The sequence below is a fragment of the Bubalus kerabau genome, chromosome 4 (genome assembly GCF_029407905.1).
Source record: "Bubalus kerabau isolate K-KA32 ecotype Philippines breed swamp buffalo chromosome 4, PCC_UOA_SB_1v2, whole genome shotgun sequence".
Classification (NCBI taxonomy): domain Eukaryota; kingdom Metazoa; phylum Chordata; class Mammalia; order Artiodactyla; family Bovidae; genus Bubalus; species Bubalus kerabau.
Genome location: NC_073627.1, coordinates 79,993,339 through 80,015,767, shown reverse-complemented (window position 1 = coordinate 80,015,767; position 22,429 = coordinate 79,993,339). Strand labels below are relative to the sequence as shown.

Below are 22,429 nucleotides of genomic sequence, written 5' to 3'. Positions count from 1 at the left end.
TATATATATATCTTCTATATGTATGTATATATATATCTTCTATACATAAGCTGTATACATAAGTATACATGATCAAATACATTTTTGCTACTGTTATTTTGTACAAATGCTTATTTGTCAAATCTGTTAAGAATAAAACACATAAAAGTTTTATTTTACCTTCACTTAACCTTTTTGATGTTCTTTTATTTCCTTGAAGTGGATTTCTGACCTGTGTAATATTTCTTGTCTCTGAAGAACTTCTTTTAATATTGCTAGGAAGGCAGGTCTACTGGCAACAAGTTCCTTCAATTTATATGTTTTTCTGAGAAAGTCTTAATTTCCCCTTCACTTTTGAAGGACAGGTTTTAAAGGTACAGAATTCTAGGTTTGTGGTTTCTCTCTCAACACTGTAAATATGTCACCTCACACTTCCATGTTTTCTTAGGAGTAGTTGACATGAATTTTTTGTTCTAATGCAAGCCGTCTTTCAGGATTTTTAAATTCATCTTTGATTTCCTGTCGCTTGAAAATAATATGAGCCAGGGGTAAATTTTTGTTATTTATCTGACTTGGAATCCTCTGAGTTTCATGGATCTGTGGTTTGATGTCCAACATTAATTTTGGGGAAATTCCAAGTTATAATTGTTTCAAATATTCCTTCTGTTCCCTTCTCTCGTTCTTATTCTGGTATTCCTATTATACTTATGTTACAACTTTTTGCAGTTGTCCCACAGTTCTCGGGAGTTTTTTAGTCTTTTTTTTCCCATTTGCTTTTCATTTTTTGGAGATTTCTGTTGAAATATTGGCAAATCTTTTGTCAGCTGTGTCCTATCTAATAAGCCCAAATAAGGCATTTTTCATTTCTGTAATAATAATTCTGACCTTTAGCATTTCTTTTTGGTTCTTTTTTAGAATTTCCATTTCTCTGCTTTACATTTACTCTTGCATGCTGTCTTCTTTGTCCATCGGAGCAGGGGTTCCCAGCCCCCTGATAGGAACCAGGCCACGCAGCAGGAGGTGAACAGTGGGCAAAGCTTCATCTATATTTACAGCCGCTCTCCATTGCTCCCACTATCACCTGAGCTCCACTTCCTTTCAGATCAGTGGCAGCACTGGATTCTCATAGGTACACATACCCTACTGTGAACTGCACATGCAAGGGATCTCGGTTATCTGCTCCATGTGAGAATCTAATGCCTAATGATCTGAAGTGGAGCTGAGGCGCTGATGCTAGTGTTAGGGAATAGCTGCAAATACAAATAGCAGAGAGGTATGACTGCACAGATACCATAACAAAGCAGTTACTTGCAGACTCATATCAAAACCCTATCAGTGAGTGGCAAGCGACAAGCTGTGTCTGGTGGCAGGCTTTAAGTCAGGCTCCAGTACTTTTATTTTAGTCTCTGTGTGGCCTGTCTATTGTTTTGTTTACCACTTCTGTACATGCCTCTTTCCCACACTATGCACTTGTCTCAGTCACAGTTTTCATAAGTCTACAAGCTAACCCTAGCCAAAATGAGTAAAAAAAGAAAAATGTTGCTGGAGAGCTTCTTTGAAAAGGGGGAAAGACTCATTAATGAGATGACAAAAGACTCCAAGACTACCAACATAAAGAAAGCTGCATATAAAAGAAAATATGAAGAGTCCTTAAATTGTGGGCTTACTGAAAAAATTTAATTTACATCCTCCAAGCCCAGCTTGTATAATATGTGGTGAATGGTTATCCAGCAAAGCCATGAAATCTTCAAAACTGGTTTGCCACATAGAGACCAAACAACCTGCATTAAAAACAAGCCTCTGGTGTTTTTCAAAAGAAAAAAAAATGTGAACACAAAGAACAGAGCAATTATTGAAGGCCACAATTTCATCAAATGTGTCTGCACTGAGAGCATCATTCTTAGTGGCTAACCACATTGCTAAAGCTAAGAAGCCATTTATTATTGGTGAAGAGCTGATCCTGCCTGCTACTAAGGACATTTGTTGTGAACTTTTAGGAGAGGAATGGCACCCCACTCCAGTACTCTTGCCTGGAAAATCCCATGGATGGAGGAACCTGGTAGGCTGCAGTCCATGGGGTTGCTGGGAGTCGGACACGACTGAGCGACTTCACTTTTACTTTTCACTTTCATGCATTGGAGAAGGAAATGGCAACCCACTCCAGTGTTCTTGCCTGGAGAATCCCAGGGATAGGGGAGCCTGGTGGGCTGCCATCTCTGGGGTTGCACAGAGTCAGACACGACTGAAGCGACTTAGCAGCAGCAGCAGTCCAAAAGTGGAGAAGGCAATGGCATCCCACTCCAGTACTCTTGCCTGGAAAATCCCACGGACAGAGGAGCCTGGTAGGCTGCAGTCCATGGGGTCGGACACAACTGAGGGACTTCACTTTCACTTTTCACTTTTCACTTTCATGCATTGGAGAAGCAAATGGCAACCCACTCCAGTGTTCTTGCCTGGAGAATCCCAGAGATGGGGGAGCCTGGTGGGCTGCCATCTATGGGGTCGCACAGCATCGGACACGACTGAAGTTACTTAGCAGCAGCAGTCCAAAAGGTGGCCTGTTTACCTCTTTCAGCTAGCATCATAACTAGATGAATTGATGAAATAGCAGAGGACAACAAGGCACTCATTAGAGAGGATTAATGAGTCACCGTGGTATGCAATCCAGGTTGATGACTACTGATATTGACAAATCAACAATGTCTGTTTTTGTGTGATGTATTTTCAGGAGGATGTGCATGAGGATATGTTATATGCACTTTTGTTGCCAACTAGCATGACCACACTGCAGAACTCTTCAAGCCTAAATGATTGCTGCTGCTGCTGCTGCTGCTGCTAAGTCGCTTCAGTTGTGTCCAACTCTGTGTGACTGCATAGACGGCAGCCCATCAGGTTTCCCCGTCCCTGGAATTCTCCAGGCAAGAACACTGGAGTGGGTTGCCATTTCCTTCTCCAGTGCATGAAAGTGAAAAGTGAAAGTGAAGCCGCTCAGTCGTGTCCGACTAGTAGCAACCCCATGGACTGCCGCCTACCAGGCTCCTGCGTCCATGGGATTTTCCAGGCAAAAGTACTGGAGTGGGGTGCCATTGCCTTCTCCAGACTAAATGATTACATATCAGGAAAACTGAGTTGGTAAGTTTGTCTCCATATATGCACACACAGATTGACTGCCATGACTGGATGGTTTTCTGCTTTCACTACTCAGGTCAAAGAGGTTGCTTCTGAATATGAGTCTATGCACAGATCCATCCATAGAGAAATGCTGGCTAGCCAAAAAATACTACCTGAACATAGCAAAGTTTTTCAGGATATGATTAAAATTATCATCCTCCTTAAAGTTAATGCCCTTTAGTTCAGTCACTCAGTCATATCCGACTCTTTGTGACCCCATGGACTGCAGCACACCAGGCTTCCCTGTCCATCACCAACTCCCAGAGCTTGCTCAAACTCACGTCCATCAAGTTGGTGATGCCATCCAATCATCTCATCCTCTGTCATCCCCTTCTCCTCCTGCCTTCAATCTTTCCCAGCATCAGGGTCTTTTCTAATGAGTCAACTCTTCGAATCAGGTGGCCAAAGTATTGGAGCTTCAGCTTCAGCATCAGTCCTTCCAATGAATATTCAGGATTGGTTTCCCTTAGTATTGATGGTTTCATCTCCTTGTCCAAGGGACCCTCAAGAGTCTTCTCCAGCACCAAAGTATGAAAGCATCAGTTCTTTGACACTCAGCCTTCTTTATGGTCTAATTCTCACATCCATACATGACTACTGGAAAAACAATAGCTCTGACTATATGGACCTTTGTCTGTGCTAGAAGAGGATCAGCTATTTGAGATCACAAATGATGGTGGCCTTAAAAGTATGTTGCTAGTGAGAAGTTGCTATATAACACAGAGACCCCAGCTTGGTGTTCTGTGATAACTTAGAGGGGTGGGATGGGGGGAGGGCATGGAGGCTCAAGAGAGAGATTATGTGTCTATTATTATGGCTAAATTGTGCTGTTGTCCTGAATAAACCAACACACTATTGTAAAGCAATTTTCCTCTAATTAAAGAATATATACATATTTTTAAATTTTTTTAACTTAAAAAAATTAAGTTATATATTTTAACTAGAGGCTAATTACAATATTGTGGTGGTTTTTGCCATACATTGACATGAATCAGCCATGGGTGTATATGTGTCCTCCATCCTGAACCCCCCTTCCTCCTCCATCCCCATCCCACCCCTCAGGATCATCCCAGTGCACCAACCCTGAGCACCCTATCTCATGCATCAAAACTGGACTGGCGATCTATTTCACATATGTTAATATACATGTTTCAATGCTATTCTTTCAAAAAGCATGTTTGAGACAACTTCAAATCTCCATATGTCAAGGTGGAATATCCTGATATTGCCACAAAAGCATTGAAAAACCTGCTTCCATTTCCAACACCACATCTTTGTGAAGCAAGGCTTTCTGCAATGACAGCAACCAAAATGAGATTATGGAATAGACAAGACATGAGAAACACACTTCAGGTTTCACTGTTTCCCATCACCCACAGATGAGATTGTCTAGTTGCAACAAAACAAGCTCAGGGCTCCCACTGATTCTGCAATATGGTAAGCTGTATAATTATGTCATTCTATATCACAATGTAATAATAAAAGAAGTAAAGTGTGCAATAAATGTAATGAGCTTGAATAATTCCCAAATCATCTCCCTTCCCAGTCTGTGGAAAAAGTATCTTCCATCAAACTGCTCCCTGGTGCTAAAAAGGTTGGGTACTGCTGCATTAGAGCCCCTAGCATATTATTTATGATTGTTTCAAATCCCCAGTCAGATCATTTCAACATGTCTATCATATCTTAGTTTGGATCTGAGGTTTATTTTGTTTCTTCAAACTGTGTATCTCTTAAGGTCCTGTAGGGCTTCCCTGGTGGCTCAGTGGTAAAGAATCTGCCTGCTAACGCAGAAGACATGGGTTTGATCCCTGTGTTGGCAAGATTCCCTGGAGGAAGAAATGGCAAGCCACTCCAGTATTCTTGCCTATGAAATCCCATGGACAGAGAAGACTGGTGGGCTACAGTCCTTGAGGTCACAAAGAATTGGACATGACTGAGTGATTAAACAACAACAATGTCTTGTAACTTTTTCCTGATAGTCGAACATAATATATGGAGAAAAAGAAGCTGTTGTAAATAGGCCGGTAGTTACGTGGTATCCAGATGTTGGGGGAGATGAAGCATTCTATAATCTTATGAGTAGGTCTCAGTCTTCCTGGAAGCCTGTACCTTTGACTATGAACTTAACCAGTGATTTTCAGTCCCCTCACCAGCATCTTAGGTGGGACAGGATGGCCAGAGTGGACTGAAGCTGGGTGTTTTCCTTCTCCCACATGGAAGGCTAGATGAATCTCATGCTCATGCTCAGTGGCTTCAGTCGTGTTTGGCTCTTTGCAGTGCCATGGACTGTAGACTTCCAGGCTCCTCCATCCATGGGATTTTCCCAGTGAGAATACTGGAGTGGGTTTCCATTCCCTCCTCCAGGGGATCCTCCTGATCCAGGGATTGAACTTGTGTCTCTTCTGTCTCCTGAATTACAGGCAGATTCTTTACCACCCGAGCCACAGGGTAAATCCCTGAAGCTGTGTATTTCCATTTATCCCTGTAGAAATTAGAGTCAGCTGTGAGAAGAGGGTTGCATAGGTCAGCTAGGCTGAGATAAAACACCTGCAGGCTGGAGTCTAGTTAATAGTTTCTCTTGAGGGGAAACCTTGTTAAGAAGAACAAAATGCTCTGGAGTATTTCAAAATGGTGGGCCTTCCCTGCCTCTTGCAGTAGCGGCAGGGGATTTTCCTCCAATTTCCTTTGTAAGAACCTGGTGCAAATCTAGAAGGTAAAACCCCCCAAAATTCACCCCACCCCATGAATGAGTTCTCCAGAGTTTGTTATTCTCAGAGTTGTCTACTCTGACCCTCCTAACCAATTCAGTTCTGATTTCCCTATCATGGCATGGATTCCTGCAGAGGTTTCAGCTTATGGATTTCTGCTTTGGTAAGTTATGGTTCTTTGCATTAATTTGCTGGCCTCTTCAATTTTGGTGGCAGTGATTTGCCTTGTGACCTCACTTCTCTTGGTTAAGTTGGGGCTGCTGACAAGTATTTCTCACCTACGCAGTTTTATTATCCATTTGCACTACAAAGATAGGTTAAAGCTGTGCTAAAACTTGAAGCAGTTAGGATGCTTTGGGTTGCAAATAACATAAAACTCAAATTAAAAAAGGCCTTAAGAATAACATTTATTATTTTGCATAAGAAGAAGCCTAAAAGTAGGACGATAATTACAGAGTATTTTAGTTGAGAAGTTTACAAGGTCTTCAAGTGCCCAAGTTCTATCTTTGGGCTTAATTACTTTCAAGATGGAGTTTTTGTCCTCAAACTGTAACAATGTCAGTATCTTCTCTGTGATACTGTACTCTAATTCTGAAAGATTATAGGACAAAAATTTTGAGACAACTGGGCAAAGAGTATGATAGATTTCTCTGTATTATTTAATACAGTCCCATGTGAACCTACAATTTGAAATACAAAGTTTAATAAAAAAAAAAATAAAACCTAGGAAGTGCAGTAGTTTAATATTATTAGAGAGTAAGTGCTTATCAGAGAGTATTGGAAGATGTGAATAAAGAAACTGGTATTGGGAAGCCTGGAGGGGCTTGAAGTTTATGGTAGAAGGTTTGGATTTCATGTTGCCAGTGATGTTATACCATTGTGTTAGTTTTATATTGCCAGTGTAACAAATTATCATAAATGTAATGGCTTAAAATAACACCAGTTTATTATCTTACGATTCTGTAGGTCAGCAGTCTAAAGTGGCTTCACTGAGCTACAATTAAAATGTCCGTGGCGCTGTATGTGTATTTCTTTTCTGGTGGTTATAAAAGAAAATCTGTCCCTTCACTTTTTGTTATTGCTGGAGACTGCCTGAATTCCTTGGCAACGAATCCCCTCCTCCATTTTCAAAGCCAAGCTTGTGGCATCAACAGGTGTGTCCGACTCTGGCCCTCCTCCTTTTCTCTTAACTTATGAGGGTCAGGATAGTCTCCTTATCTCAAGATAGTTAATTACACCAGCAAAAGCTCTTTTGCCATAAAAGGTAGCATATTTACTGGTTCTAGGAATTAGGATATGGAGATGTCTTAAAAGGGTATTATGTATAGATACTTATTGCACATAACTTGTAAGACAGCTAAAAGAATTCAAGATTAAGATTGAGTACACTTAACATTAGGTGTTTAAGCAAAACATGTCTGCAATTGTGTGTAGTGGTATGATTTCCCTGTTCCTCTAAGTCTTCCAACCCTGTGCCCAACGCTGGACTCAAAGTAGAAAAACATAGCGCTCTATTTATTATTGCTATATATTGTGGATTATAGCAGATACTGGATGTTCTTTTAGTGACTCCTGGGGCATTTGTCTTCTATTTTTCTGTGTTCCAATTTTTGTTGCCCCTTCAAAATGGGAATTATTTCAAAGATTCCAAACATGTAAGTTGTGCACATCAGTCTAATTCTTTCGGTCCTCTTCAAACAAGATCCATGCTTCAACGGTTTGTCTCCTATGAGACCATTGCATTGAAAAGGCTGGTGTTCCCTAATTCTCACTGGCTTTTTTACTCTGAAATTTCATTCAGAAAAGTACGTGCAATTCCAGTGGATTAATCTGTTGTAGCTTGCTTAGGTAGTCATTAATAACAAAGCTGAAAACATTCTAGTGCAGAGCAAATTTTACTGTAATTAAATTGTTCAAAGTGAAAGAATTCAGTATGACTTTTACTTACCTTTGTCTTTAGTCAGGGAAAACAGTAATCTTGCTGAAATTTTTGGTGTGTAGGCTGTCAGTTCTTCTCTTTCATCTCTGAAGGTTAAATATCCATAGACTTGACTTTAAACTTTGTTCTTTAGAGATTTGTACAAAGGACTTATATAGTCGAATTTATAATTTAGAACTATTTTACTGCATTATGAAGGATGTGTGATTTGTGGAGAAGAAATGACTTGCATTAATCTTAGTTGGCTTTTCCTAAGTATTTTACTTGTCAGTGAGATTAAAGCTCATATGAGATTGTCCTCAGATATTACTTAACATGCAGAGATATTAGTTAAAGTAACATAAGCATGCATTATATTTACTTAATGTGTTAAGTGTTCGATACAAAGGATTTCTTCAGAGCTACTTTACTTGATCAGAAAATGGGAAAGCAAACTAAGTTGTCTCCATGGCTTACCCAACTATCCTGCCATTTCATGAAATTTTAATGAAGTTAACAATACATTGTAAATGAGTTCAGCATTAGTACTGAAGTAGCAAAAAGAGGTAGAAATGGGAAATGCAAAGCCAGTGAAATTAACACTTAAAACAGCAGTCAATGAAAGTATCATTCAGAATTTCAATATATGCTAGGCTTCTAGATAAGAATTTCATCAAGCAGAGCTCCTAAAATTCTGGCAACAATTTCTGAGTACTTGAAAGAAACACAGATATCAACTTGCTGACACCGTTTTAAATTCTTCCTTCAAAAGCTGAATAGAAATCATTACCTTTACCATCATTACTTTGTAACTATTTGACATGATTTATCCCTGAATGTCAAAGAGCTTTAGTATAATACCTTATCAAAAATTTAATAATTTCCTAGAATCTTGGGATAATACAGAGTTTTCTTCAAGTCAAATGCAGTGTGAATGGCAGAGAAAAAAATGAAAATTCACTTCTTTGTTCCCAGGTTCCTGAGCTAATATGTATTAATATATGCTCTTTTGGGCAGTGCAAAAATTATCTGCCCACTACCAGATTAGGGCTTCCCCAATGGTTCAGAGGTAAAGAATCTGCCTGCAATGCAGAAGACATGGGTTCAATCCTTGAGCCAGGAAGATCCGCTGGAGGAGGAAATGGCAACCCACTACAGAATTCTTGCCTGGGAAATCCCATGGATAGAAAAGACTGGTGGGCTACAGTCCAAATAGTCTCAAAGAGTTGGACACAACTGAAAAAATGAAATGAGCACTACTAAATTATAAGATGTTTCTTTACTTGCAAGAGGGTATAGTTTGTAACTGAGTTACTAATTAGAGCTTATCTAGAGGAAAAGGCCAGAGAAGGCAATGGCACCCCACTCCAGTACTCTTGCCTGGAAAACCCCATGGGTGGAGGAGCCTGGTAGGCTGCAGTTCATGGGGTCGCTAAGAGTCAGACATGACTGAGTGACTTCACTTTCACTTTTCACTTTCATGCATTGGAGAAGGAAATGGCAACCCACTCCAGTGTTCTTGCCTGGAGAATCCCAGGGACGGGGGAGCCTGGTGGGCTGCCGTCTATGGGGTCGCACAGAGTCGGACACAACTGAAGCGACTTTGCAGCAGCAGCAGCAGAGGAGAAGGTAAGGTACTAGTGAAGGGACACCAGAAACTTACCTCATCTACAATTGCTGAAAGATTTGGAAAAGAGAGAGACACATGATGTGGAAGGGAAGCTGATAGATACCTTTAGCTAACTGAATGTTGTCATGTCTAGTTCCTGAAGTTCTACATAGGAAAGTAACATGGAAACATGCTTCAGTCCCATATTGAGAAAAATAGAAATATCCAGTGATGAACTTTGTTGCCTTCTGAACTGTGAGCTTCCATCACTGATGTTTTTAAGTATAGCTGGATTATCATTCTTCCAATATGTGTTAAAATAATGGTGTGCTTTGTACATGAGAGTAGATTAGAGGAATACACTTCTGTTTTATATTTTCATAATTACTTACTATAACAAAGGAAGATGCTAAGGTAACCAACTGCCCAGTGAAGGGTATAACAGCTGGATACCCCAGGAGGAAAGTCTATCAAGATTGACAGCAAACAAATCTAGTCAAGGTCGAAGAGAACCCAAAACTGGCTCTAGTTATTCATGGCAAGGTATTCTCCGTTTGTACAAAAATATCTCAAAAATACATTCCAAGCCATAATTACAACTCTTTATATTGATCTTGCTTTTATAATGTATACTTTTAAACATCTTAATGTTCCATATCTTTCTCCTTTATGCTGAACATACCAGTGCTTTAAGAATATTAGTCTTGTGAGTTTTAGATGTATTAGGGTAACTTGTAGGATATTCAAAATAATGATTACAACAGTTTACTCCTATTTTTTTTTTCTGGGGGAATGTTCTGAATGTGTTTCATAGACCCCATTCTTGGAAGATTCTCTCTGAAGAACTTTTCTTTGAATTTTAGTGAAATTTAGTGGCAGTACTTGCTCCAACATGGGAGAGCTACCATAAAAGTAACAAATTTTGTAATTCCTTTAAGAATTTAAGGAAGGACATACCAGTGATCAGACATGCTGCTTTTTTTTTTTTTTTGGTATTAGTAGTAATATTTTTAATTGGGAATTTAGTTGCTTTATGGTCATGTTAATTTCTTCTGTACAGAAAAGTAAATCGGCTACAGATACACGTATATCTCCTCTTTATCACCACAGAGCATTGAGTAGAGTTCCCTTTTCTATAAAGTAGGTTCTCATTAGTTACCTATTTTATACAGAGTAACATATATATGTCAATCTCAATCTCCCAACTCATCCCACCCACCCCCATCCCTCCTTGGTGTCCATAGATTTGTTCTTTATGTCTGTGTCTCTATTTCTGTTTTGCAAATAGGTTCATCTATGCCATTTTTCTAGATTCCACATATATGCATTAATATGACATTTATTTTTCTCTTGTTTTTGTTGGATGCTGTTTGAGTGACCTGTGAACTCCAAGTACCGGAAGTGTCGGTCAGGAACTGTTTAAATCAGTGAGATCCAAAGCTGGGTATTATCGCTGAAATTTAAAAACACAATGAATTGCTTAAGTTAAATTAATGGAATATTTCAGTGAATAAGAAATAAAATGATTTTCTAGAGTTTCTTTATGTATAAAGATACATACATATATCATGTACATACATGCATACAAATAGTACCTGCTAATACCAAACTTATACCAATATTAAATTCCAATTATGATATTCAAGTTAATTAATCACCTTAATCAGGCTGTGAGAATTTCCACATCCTATATCTATATTCCTTTATAAAAATTTTTGAATTATCCAGTTCGGCGAGGTCTAAGGATCCTTTACTTCTAATGGTAAGTACTATTTTTTTTTCTCCCACCATTTTCTGTAATGAATGCCTTTGCACATTAAGACATTTAAAATACATTAAATTCTCATTTCATTACTGAGTCTGGCTCTTACCTTGGGCCTTAAATGTACATATGCTCAACTTATTTAAGAACATCTATATCCTTCAATATCCCTTTTCTAGAGCAAACTTCCTGTTTGTCCAGTGAGAATTGGCAGTAAAGAAGCTTTTTTCTTTTTTTTCTCTCACTCTGTCTCATTTGAAAGACTTGAATTCAATCTTTTGAGTATCCCACAGTGGTGGTAATGGTAGAGCCATGAGTGATTAAACATCTATCTAGCTGTTATCACTGAGGTGTTAATATTTAACCATTAAAAGAGGATTGTGTTTATTGCCAGGTTGATTATACAAGTAGAGGTTATATAATTACTTGCTGAGTATGTAGTAGAGGTAATGTTTAATCTTGATAGTAAACTGAACCATATGGCCTTTAAATTTTCTGTAATACCTAGGATTATCCAATTGGGTCTGATTTTGCCAGTGTGAAAATTTGAGGCAGAATAGTCCACCTCAATTCTAATCAGAAGTAGAGTATCAAAACTAAATAGACATGTAAAAGCTATGCACTCCAAAGAAACATCCAAACAGAACCATTTTGGGGGCAATCATGTCAGCTATTCAAACCTACCATTACTTGGGAGGATAATATTCAAGGAGTTCCTCAGTTTAAAACCAGTACTTGATCTCAAGTATTTAAATTTTCTCATTGAAAATCAGAGAAAGACAATCTAAGAAATGATTGTATCTATTTTCTGAGGAAATGAGAAATGAAAAAGACATCCAATAGGCATTTTGGTGTTCCCATGAGATTATAGCAACTTTATTTTCCTTTGTTGCTTTCAAAGACTTCAGATTCTGAGGGTAAGCTCCCTCATTTCTTCTTAGAGGCACAAACTCCAAATCAAATAAGCAAACACATTTACAAAAAATCTTTAGGGATGGAATGAGCACCTGTCGATGAAAACCAACCACTGATGAAAGCCAAGCTTGCTGTGCACAAAATCAGAGGGAGAGTACCCCAGGAACAAGTGGGGAATATTCAGCACTGAAAAAGTGAATATTCATATTTCCCCTCTCCATAAGAAAATCAGACATATAAATTTAACCTGACAGGGTGGTGGGGCTCATGCTTTTCTGTTGTTTTTATTGCAAATATTCATCATTTCTATTTTCCTCATAATAGCATTCATTTTAGTGTACTCATGGGCCATAACTTAAAGGCCAAAGCTATTCAGTTATCCCACTAGCATGATATATAGTGATTGTGGTGAAAAGCTATTTCATGTTGCATCCATGGCTTGGAATTGTACATTTCACAGTGTTGGAATTTCAAAATTTAGACAAAAATATTTATGATGGATCAAGCAAAGAAAGCAAAGCATGCCTGCTTAATAGGAGCTATATTGTAATGTTATCAGTAACATTAGCCTAAAGGATGTGAAAACAAGGTAAAGTGGAAGTTTTTGAACTGAGATGTTAAATGGTGTTGCATCAATGAGGGATGCAATTTTTACTTCTTTTATTCCCTTCTTCAATTTTATCCTTTCCTAGTCATGTGCTTTCCATTAATATATTGCCACAATGAGAGATCATTGCGTATAACCCAATCATTTGGAGTCTTAGACAAACAAGAAAAGGTCAAAGAAACAGCTGAATTTAGAGTGCATATCTGCTGGATTTATATTATGGACTTGGAGAGTTGAAAAAGCTTTCTTCAGTTTAATGAATTGAATATGATTTTGTTCTGGATTGAATCACTGTATGTCATTCAAACAGAAGTTCAACTTATTACTGCACCTGATTCCAGTTAAATATTTTATGAGACAGACAACTGGGGGAATTTGAAGCTGCGGCCATAAGAGTAAAAGCCCAAACACCTCTAGAGATGATTTTATGCAACACTATTGTCACCCTGCTCAACTGAAAAGTATCATAAGGATTATAAAACTATTTTAATCTATAAAATAATATAAAATAGAAAAATAAAGCAGACATTTACTGTCATATTATCTTTTAGTTGTGGGAACTTACTCAGATGTAGGCAAATTGAAAGAGAAAAGGAAAAGAGCTTGGGCATACTTATTTATATGCCACATGCATACCTTGAAGTATCTGAAAGTTTTCAGGTAGCAAATTTTGATATTTAATGTTTTAGAGGTAAATGCTATTGCAGTTAAAAAAAAAAACTGAAACAGTCACATAAATGAACATAATAAGGTCTTTAACTCTCAATACAAAGCATTAACAATTGTAGACTACAGAAAGAACAAATTTGCTTTTCTTCCTCTTCTATATTTCTCCATTAATCTATATATCTTACTTATGGCCCAGTTAATTTGGACATGACCAAAAGAATTGCTAAATGTATGTGGTTCATCGAAGGCCTACTGATGCAAAATTGGTTTAACTCTCTTTCTAAAATACTCCTGTGTACAATGTTTTTTCTTTTTTACCTCCATGAGTACCATGGAATACAATAAAATGACACTTTTAAAATAAATAAAGTTTAATATATATATGCATAAAGTTTATGTCAAACTACTGTGGATTTTGTTATGCTCAAAATAAGATGTGACATTATTAAAAAAAAAAGAGCAAATGTCAAGAGCTAATGCCTGTGAGTTTCACTTATTACTGAGGAACATCTCTCTGCAAAACTGATCCCTGTTTTCCTTTAGTCATTTCTAAGTTCTGAATATGGTAAGGTGATTAAGAGTCCATTTTTGGATGAAAATGGTCTTTAAAAGCAAGTCAAGTTGACCTTGTTCTTGTTGTCCAGTTGCTCAGTTGTACCCAGTTATTTGTGACCATCAGACTGCAGCATGCCAGGCTTTTCTGTCCTTCACCATCTCCCAGAGCTTGCTCAAACTCATGTCCATTGAGTCAGTTATCCTATCCAACCATCTCATCCTCTGTAGTCCCCTTCTCCTCCTGCCTTCAATCTTTCCCAGCATGAGAGGCTTCTCTAATGAGTTGACTCTTCAGATCAGGTAGCCAAAATATTAGAGCTCAAGTTCCAGCATCAGTCCTTCTAATGAATATTCAGGATTGATTTCCTTTAGGATTTACCAGTTTGATCTCCTCTCAGTCCTAGGGACTCTCAAGTGTCTTCAGTACAGCCTTGATGTACTCCTTTCCCAATTTTGAACCAGTTCATTGTTCCATGTCTGGATCTAACTGTTGTTCTTGATATGCATAAAGGTTTCTCAGGAGGGAGGTAAGGTGGTCTGGCATTCCCATCTCTTGAAGAATTTTCAAGTTTTTTTTTTTTTTTTTTTTTTGTGATCCATGCATAGTCAATGAAGTAGAAGTAGATGTTTTTCTGGAACTCTCTTTAACTCTCTTGCTTATTCTATGATCCATTGGATGTTGGCAATTTGATCTCTGGTTTCTCTGCCTTTTCTAAATCCAGCTTGAACATCTGGAATTTCATGGTTCATGTACTGTTGAAGCCTCACTTGGAGAATTTTGAGAATTACTTTGCTAGCGTGTGAGATGAGTGCAATTGTGTGGTAGTTTGAACATTTTTTGGCATTGCCTTTCTTTGGGATTGGAATGAATTTCCAATCCTTTTCCAGTGCTGGCCACTGCTGAGTTTTCTATATTTGCTGGCATATCGAGTGCAGCACTTTAACAGCATCATCTTTTAGGATTTAAAATAGCGCAACTGGAATTCCAGCACCTCCACTAGCTTTGTTTTTAGTGATGCTTCCTAAGGCCCACTTGACCTCACACTCCAAGCTGTCTGTATCTAGCTGAGTGATCACACCATCGTGGTTATCTGGGTCATTATGATCTTTTTTGTATAGTTCTTCTGTGTATTCTTACCAGCTCTTCTTAATATCTTCTGCTTCTGTTAGGTCCATACCATTTTTGTCCTTTATTGTGCCCATCTTTGCATGAAATGTTCCCTTGGTATTTCTGATTTTCTTTAAAAGATCTCTAGTATTTCCCATTTTATTGTTTTCCTCTCTTTCTTTGCATTGTTCACTGACAAATTCTTTCTGATCTCTCCTTGCTATTCTTTGCAACTCTACATTCAGATGGCTATATCTTTCCTTTTCTCTTTTGCCTTTCACTTCTCTTCTTTTCTCAGCTATTTGTAAGACCTCCTCAGACAGCCATTTTGGATTTTTGCATTTCTTTTTCTTGGGAATGATTTTCATCACTACCTCTTGTATAATGTCTCATGACATTAGTTTTTATCCATAGTTCTTCAGACATTCTATCAGATCTTATCCCTTGAGTCTATTTGTCACTTCCACTGTATAATTGGAAGGAATTTGATTTACATCAAACCTGAATGACCTAGTGGTTTTCCCTACTCTTCAATTTAAGTCTGAATTTGGCAATAAGGAGTTCATGATCTGAGCCACAGACAGCTCCCAGTCTTGTTTTTGCTGACTGTAGAGACTTTCTCCATCTTCAGCTACAAAGAATATAATCAATCTGATTTCGGTATTGACCATCTGGTGATGTCCATGTATAGAATCTTCTCTTGTGTTGTTGGAAGAGGGTGTTTTCTATAACCAGTGCATTCTCTTGGCAAAACTCTGTTAGCTTTTTCCCTGCTTCATTTTGTGCTTCAAGGCCAAATTTGCCTGTTACTCCAGGTATCTCTTGACTTCTTAATTTTGCATTCCAGTCCCTTATGATGAAAAGGACATCCTTTTATGGTGTCAGTTCTGAAAGGTCTTGTAGGTCTTTATAGAGCCATTCAACTTTAGCTTCTTCAGCTTTAGTGATTGGGGCATAGATTTGCACTACTGTGATATTGAATGGTTTGCCTTGAAGACAGAGATCATTCTGCTGTTTTAGAGATTGTACCCAAGTACTGCATTTTGGACTCTTTCATTGACTATGATGGCTACTCCACTTCTTCTGAGGGATTCTCGCCTATAGTAATAGATATAATGGTAATCTGAATTAAATTTGCCCATTCTGTCCATTTTAGTTCACTGATTTCTAAAATGTCAATGTTCACTCTTGCCATCTCCTGTTTGACTACTTCCAATTTACCTTGACATGGACGTAACATCCCAGGTTCCTATGCAATATTGTTCTTTACAGCATCGGACTTTACTTTCACCACCAGACACATCCACAGCTGGGCATTGTTTCTGCTTTGGCTCAGCCTTTTCATTCCTTCTGGAGCTATTTCTCTGCTCATCTCTGTAGGGTATTGGGCACCTATTGACCTGTGGAGTTTATCTTTCAGTGTCATATCTTTTTGCCTTTTCATACTGTTCATGGGGTTCTGAAGGCAAGAATGCTGAAGTGTTTTGCCATTCCCTTCTTCAGTGGACCACGTTTTGTCAGAATGCTCCACCATGACCCGTTCTTTTTTGGGTGACCCTACACGGCATGGCTCAGAGTTTCTTTGAGTTAGACTAGGTTGTGATCCATGTGATCAGTTTTGTTAGTTTTCTGTGATTGTGGTTTTCATTCTGTTTGCCCCTGATGGATGAGGATAAGAGGTTTGTGGAAGTTTCCTGATGGGAAGGACTGGCTGTAGAGAAAACTGGGTCTTGTTCTGGTGGGCAGGGCCATGCTCAGTAAATTTTTAATCCAATTTTCTGCTGATGGGTGGAGTTGTGTTCCCTGCCTGAGTTTGGCCTGGGGCCAAACTATGATAGGGGTAGTGGTCGTAATGGTGGCCTCCTTCAAAAAGACTTATGCCAGCATGCCATGGCTCCCAGGGCTGTTGTAGTCAATGCTCTTGACCCGGCAGCAGGCCACTGTCGACCCACAGCTCTGCTGGAGACTCTTGGACACTCACAGGCAAGTCTGGCTCAGTCTCTTGTGGGGTCATTTCTCCTTTCTCCTGGGTCCTGGTGTGCACAAACTTTTGTTGTGCCCTCCAAGAGTCTGTTTACCTGGGGGTTCTCAGTCCTTTCGCCAGATCCCCAGGCTGAGAAACCTGTTGTGGGCCCTAGAACTTTTGCAACAGTGCAAGAACTTCTTTGGTATAATTGTTCTCCAGTTTATGGGTTGTCTGCTCAGCGGCTCTATAACGGGGCTAATGGTGACCTCCTCCAAGAAGACTTATGCCACACATTGTGCCTCCCAGGTCTGCTGCAGCCAGAGACCTTGTCCCCAGGCCCTTGTCGGCAGGTCACTGCTGACACATGCCTCTGCAGGAGACGCTCAAACACTCAAATGCAGGTTTAGCTCAGTCTCTCGTGGGGTCACTGGTCCATTCTCTTGGTCCTGGTACATGAATTTGCTGTGCAAATTGTCCTACTGATGACAAATTGAAGCTATCTAAGCAAGGGTTGGCATTCCTGACTTTTCTGATTTGTGTGATCTAAGGGACTCTCTCTCCTAAGGAAAGATGGCTGTTTTTGAAGGGTCAACTCAATTGTTAAACACAATTTACAAGACACAGTGCCTAACCATCACAATAATTTTAGAGATTCATTAAAATGTTTTCATTTTTTAAATAAACTTTTATGTGGAAGAAAATGTTGTAATATGTGATTAATATATGTGTTTTATACCAATGCACTTTAAAAAATACAATTTTAATATTTTATGGAGAAAGGGGCCTGCTTAGGAAGGAAAAAACACCTAGGGCCCATGAATGCCATAGCATGTTCTTGCTGGCTTTAACTTATAATCATGATGAAAGAGAAAAGGTGGCCATAAAAAATACATTATTGTGTGCAATGGGTTAATATTAGGCTTTTTAGATTCTGGATATTCCAAAATTAAATTTCAGCCAATTTATCAATCATTCAGAGTGCTTTCTAATTTCCTTCAAGCTGAAGTAATAGATATAATGTGAACATGTTCCATCATCTTTCATTTGGAGGCTAAAACATGGTTCTTTATTGCATTCAAGTGAAACGTGCCATTCCATGTGGCCCTGCTGCATTAGCCAGTTACTCATTCAAGATGGCATGAATTCTCCACTTTACTGTATTTCTGGTTGGTCTGTGATATGATTGTACTGCAATGTGTTGCTCAAATGTTTCATCTGATTGCAGCACCTGTTCCCTCTTCAATATTTTATGTAATAGAAAACTCATGAATGAAGGCACAACTACCACTGCTGCTGCTAAGTCACTTCAGTTGTGTCTGACTCTGTGCAACCCCATAGACGGCAGCCCAACCACCTCCCCCATCCCTGGGATTCTCCAGGCAAGAACACTGGAGTGGGTTGCCATTTCCTTCTCCAGTGCATGAAAGTAAAAAGTGAAAGGGAAGTCGCTCAGTCGTGTCTGACTCTTCACGACCCCATGGACTGCAGCCCACCAGGCTCCTCTAACACTAGCAGGTGCCAAAATACTTTCTGAGATGCATATAGGCACTTATGTATGGATTTGTGCAAGATGGTTATTGTTCTGTGTTGTCAAGGGCAGAACTTTGAACTAGGCATGAGAAAACCTGATTTTTGCCTCAGTCATCTTATATCTCTCTGACTTTGAGCAAGAGATGTGCTCTATCATGGATCTCATCTGTTCAATTAAAAAGAAAAAGGGGCTGATTCCTAGGGCCCTTTCTCCCTCTGAACGTCAGTAATTCTTAAAGCTATTCTACTGGTTTGCAGCATGTCTTTCTACGATGTCTGCTCACAGTGCCTGGAATCTCTACTCATCATCAGTTGCTACGATCTCCTACTGACATTGAGTCCTTTAAATTGTCTGCAGACATTTATAACAAGCATCACTTCCAGGCTGGAGAATACTTGGCTGCACTCCAGGAGGCTCTTTTCTAGTTGCTATTATGTCAAATTTCCACAGGTGACATCAATGGGAAGGTTAGATATTATCATCTTGAATAAGGACCAGAGTCTGTGTTAACTTGGTCTTAATCTGTGAAGCCTCATGGAAGTCAAGCTGACTTCTCTGATTTGTTTTTTATCATTTGGTTTGTTAGGAAAAAGAAGAATTCATGGAGATGACTTTCAGCTTTCTAATGATGAGGGCAATTGTTAGCTTTTTAATGACACTTTCTTTGTGCTGGTTTGCATGTGGTTTCAATGCCTTACCAAATTAATGATAAATATCCAGATCTAGGTATCTAGCAAAGTGACCATAAGGTCTTAGCCCATTGTAAATGTGGACAGAGATGTAGAAAAGAAAATTTGTTATTTTTACACCTTTTGCTCTGGTTTAATGTAAACTATTTAGTTATATATTAGTGTGATTTTTTTTAACTTTTGGAATGTGTGTAGCTTAGTTGATATATTTGTATATGATTACATTTATTTAAGATAAATAGAGGTATTATTTACCTTTTACTGAAGATAAATGGCTGAATTACAGCTAAAGAGAAAATACATATATACTGGAATGTACTAGCTGTGTTTTCTGGTACAATAATTAATAGAAAAAAATGACCGTGGGTCGTTCTTATCTTATTCCCAACCTCAAGGAAGAATTTTTAATATTTCATTATTAAATAGGTTGTTATCAATCAATATTCTGTAAATATATTTGTTAGAATTGAAGTAGCTGATATAGTTTCCTTCAGTTCAGTTGCGTAGTCGTGTCGAACTCTACAACCCCATGGACTACAGCACGCCAGGCTTCTCTGTCCATCACCAACTCCCAGACCTTGCTCAAACTCAGGTCCATTGAGTTGGTGAAGCCATCCAAACATCTCATCCTCTGTCATCCCCTTCTCCCGCCTTCAATCTTTCCCATCAACGGTGTTTTTTAATGAGTCAGTTCTTCGCATCTGGTGGCCAAAGGATTAGAATTTCAGCATCAGTCCTTCCAATGAATATTCAGGACTGATTTCCTTTAGGATGGACTGGTTGGATCTCCTTGCAGTCTAAGGGACTCTGAAGAGTCTTCTCCCACACCACTGTTCAAAAGCATCAGTTCTTTGGCACTCAGCTTTCTTTAGGGTCCAACTCTTATATCCATACAGGACTACTGGAAAAACCATAGCTTTGACTAGATGGACCTTTGTTGATAAAGTAATGTCTCTGCTTTTTAATACACTGTCTAGGTTGGTCATAGCTTTTCTTCCAAGGAGCAAGTGTCTTTTAATTTCATGGTTTCAGACACCATCTGCAGTGATTTTGGAAACCAAGAAAATAAAGTCTGTCAGTGTTTCCATTGTTTGCCCATCTATTTGCCATGAAGTTATGGGATTGGATGCCATGATCTTAGTTTTTTGAATGTTAAGTTTCAAGCCAACTTTTTCACTCTCCTCTTTCAGTTTTATCAAAAGGCTCTTTAGTTCCTCTTCACTTTCTGCCATAAACTTAGTATCATCTTCATATCTGAGGTTGGTAACATTTCTCTCAGCAATCTTGATTCCAGCTTGTGCTTCATTGAGCCCAACATTTGACATGGTGTACTGGGCAAATAAGTTAAATAAGCAAGGTGACAGTATATGGCCTTGACATACTCCTTTCCCAATTTGGTACAGTTCATTGTTCCATGTCTGGTTCTGTTACTTCTTGACATGTATACAGATTTCTCAGGAGGCAGATAAGGTGGTCTGACATTCCCATCTCATGAAGAATTTTCCACAGGTTGTTGTGATCCACATAGTCAAGGCTTTAGCATAGTCGATGAAGCAGAAGTAGATTTTTTTTTGGAATTCTTTTGCTTTTTTGATGATCTAACAGATGTTGGCAATTTGATCTGTGGTTCCTCTGCCTTTTCTAAATCCAACTTTAACATCTGGAAATCCTGGTTCACATACTGCTGAAGCCTTGCTTGGAGAATTTTGAGCATTACTTTGCCATGTGGGGCCACCCAAGATGGGCAGTTCAAGGTGGAGAGGTCTGACAGAATGTGGTCCACTGGAGAAGGGAATGGCAAACCACTTCAGTATTCTTGCCTTGAGAACCCCATGAGCAGTATGAAAAGGCAAAATGATAGGATACTGAAAGAGGAACTCCCCAGGTTGGTAGGTGCCCAATATGCTACTGGAGGTCAGTGGAGAAATAACTCCAGAAAGAATGAAGGGATGGAGCCAAAGCAAAAACAATACCCAGTTGTGGATGTGACTGGTGATAGAAGCAAGGTCTGATGCTGGAAAGAGCAATATTGCATAGGAACCTGGAATGTTAGGTCCATGGATCAAGGCAAATTGGAAGGAGTCAAACAGGAGATAGCAAGAGTGAACGTCGATGTTCTAGGAATCAGCGAACTAAAATGGACTGGAATGGGATCAGATGACCATTATATCTACTACTGTGGGCAGGAATCCCTTAGAAGAAATGGATTAGCCATCATGGTCAACAAGAGTCTGAAATGCAGTACTTGGATGCAATCTCAAAAATGACAGAATGATTTCTGTTCATTTCCAAGGCAAACCATTCAATATCACAGTAATCCAAGTCTATGCCCCAACCAGTAATGCTGAAGAAGCTGAAGTTGAACGGTTCTATGAAGACCTACAAGACCTTTTAGAACTAACATCCAAAAAAGATGTCCTTTTCATTATAGGGGACTGGAATGCAAAAGTAGGAAGTCAAGAAACACCTGGAGTAACAGGCAAATTTGGCCTTGGAATACGGAATGAAGCAGGGCAAAGGCTAATAAAGTTTTGCCAAGAGAAAGCACTGGTCATAGCAAACACCCTCTTCCAACAACACAAGAGAAGACTCTATACATGGACATCACCAGATGGTCAATACCAAAATCAGATTGATTATATTCTTTGCAGCCAAAGATGGAGAAGCTCTATACAGTCAGCAAAAACAAGACTTGGAGCTGACTGTGGCTCAGATCATGAGCTCCTTATTGCCAAATTCAGACTTAATTTGAATAAAGTAGGGAAAACCACTAGACCATTCAGGTATGACCTAAATCAAATTCCTTATGATTATATAGTGGAAGTGAGAAATAGATTTAAGGCACTAGATCTGATAGATAGAGTGCCTGATGAACTATGGAATGAGGTTCGTGACATTGTACAGGAGACAGGGATCAAGACCATCCCCATGGAAAAGAAATGCAAAGGAGCAAAATGGCTGTCTGGGGAGGCCTTACAAATAGCTGTGAAAAGGAGAGAAGCGAAAAGCAAAGGAGAGAAGGAAAGATATAAACATCTGAATGCAGAGTTCCAAAGAATAGCAAGGAAAGATAAGAAAGCCTTCCTCAGAGTGATCAATGCAAAGAAACAGAGGAAAACAACAGAATGGGAAAGACTAGAGATCTCTTCAAGAAAATTAGGCATACCAAGGGAACATTTCATGAAAAGATGGCTCGATAAAGGACAGAAATGGTATGGACCTAACAGAAGCAGAAGCTATTA

General features: G+C 39.0%; 1 long non-coding RNA gene across 11 annotated transcripts in view; it reads left to right on the top strand.

The window, feature by feature from the left end:
- Positions 1-5,661: 5,661 nt before the first annotated feature.
- Positions 5,662-22,429, top strand: part of LOC129649878 (uncharacterized) — a 278,357-nt gene continuing 261,589 nt past the window's right edge. For 5 of the 11 annotated variants that reach the window (XR_008713355.1, XR_008713357.1, XR_008713354.1 and 2 more), the window contains exon 1: positions 5,667-6,021. This is a non-coding gene — a long non-coding RNA (uncharacterized LOC129649878). Of the gene's footprint in view, positions 6,022-22,429 lie in introns of all 11 variants that reach the window. The other 6 variants (XR_008713352.1, XR_008713350.1, XR_008713351.1 and 3 more) reach the window with 3 other exon arrangements.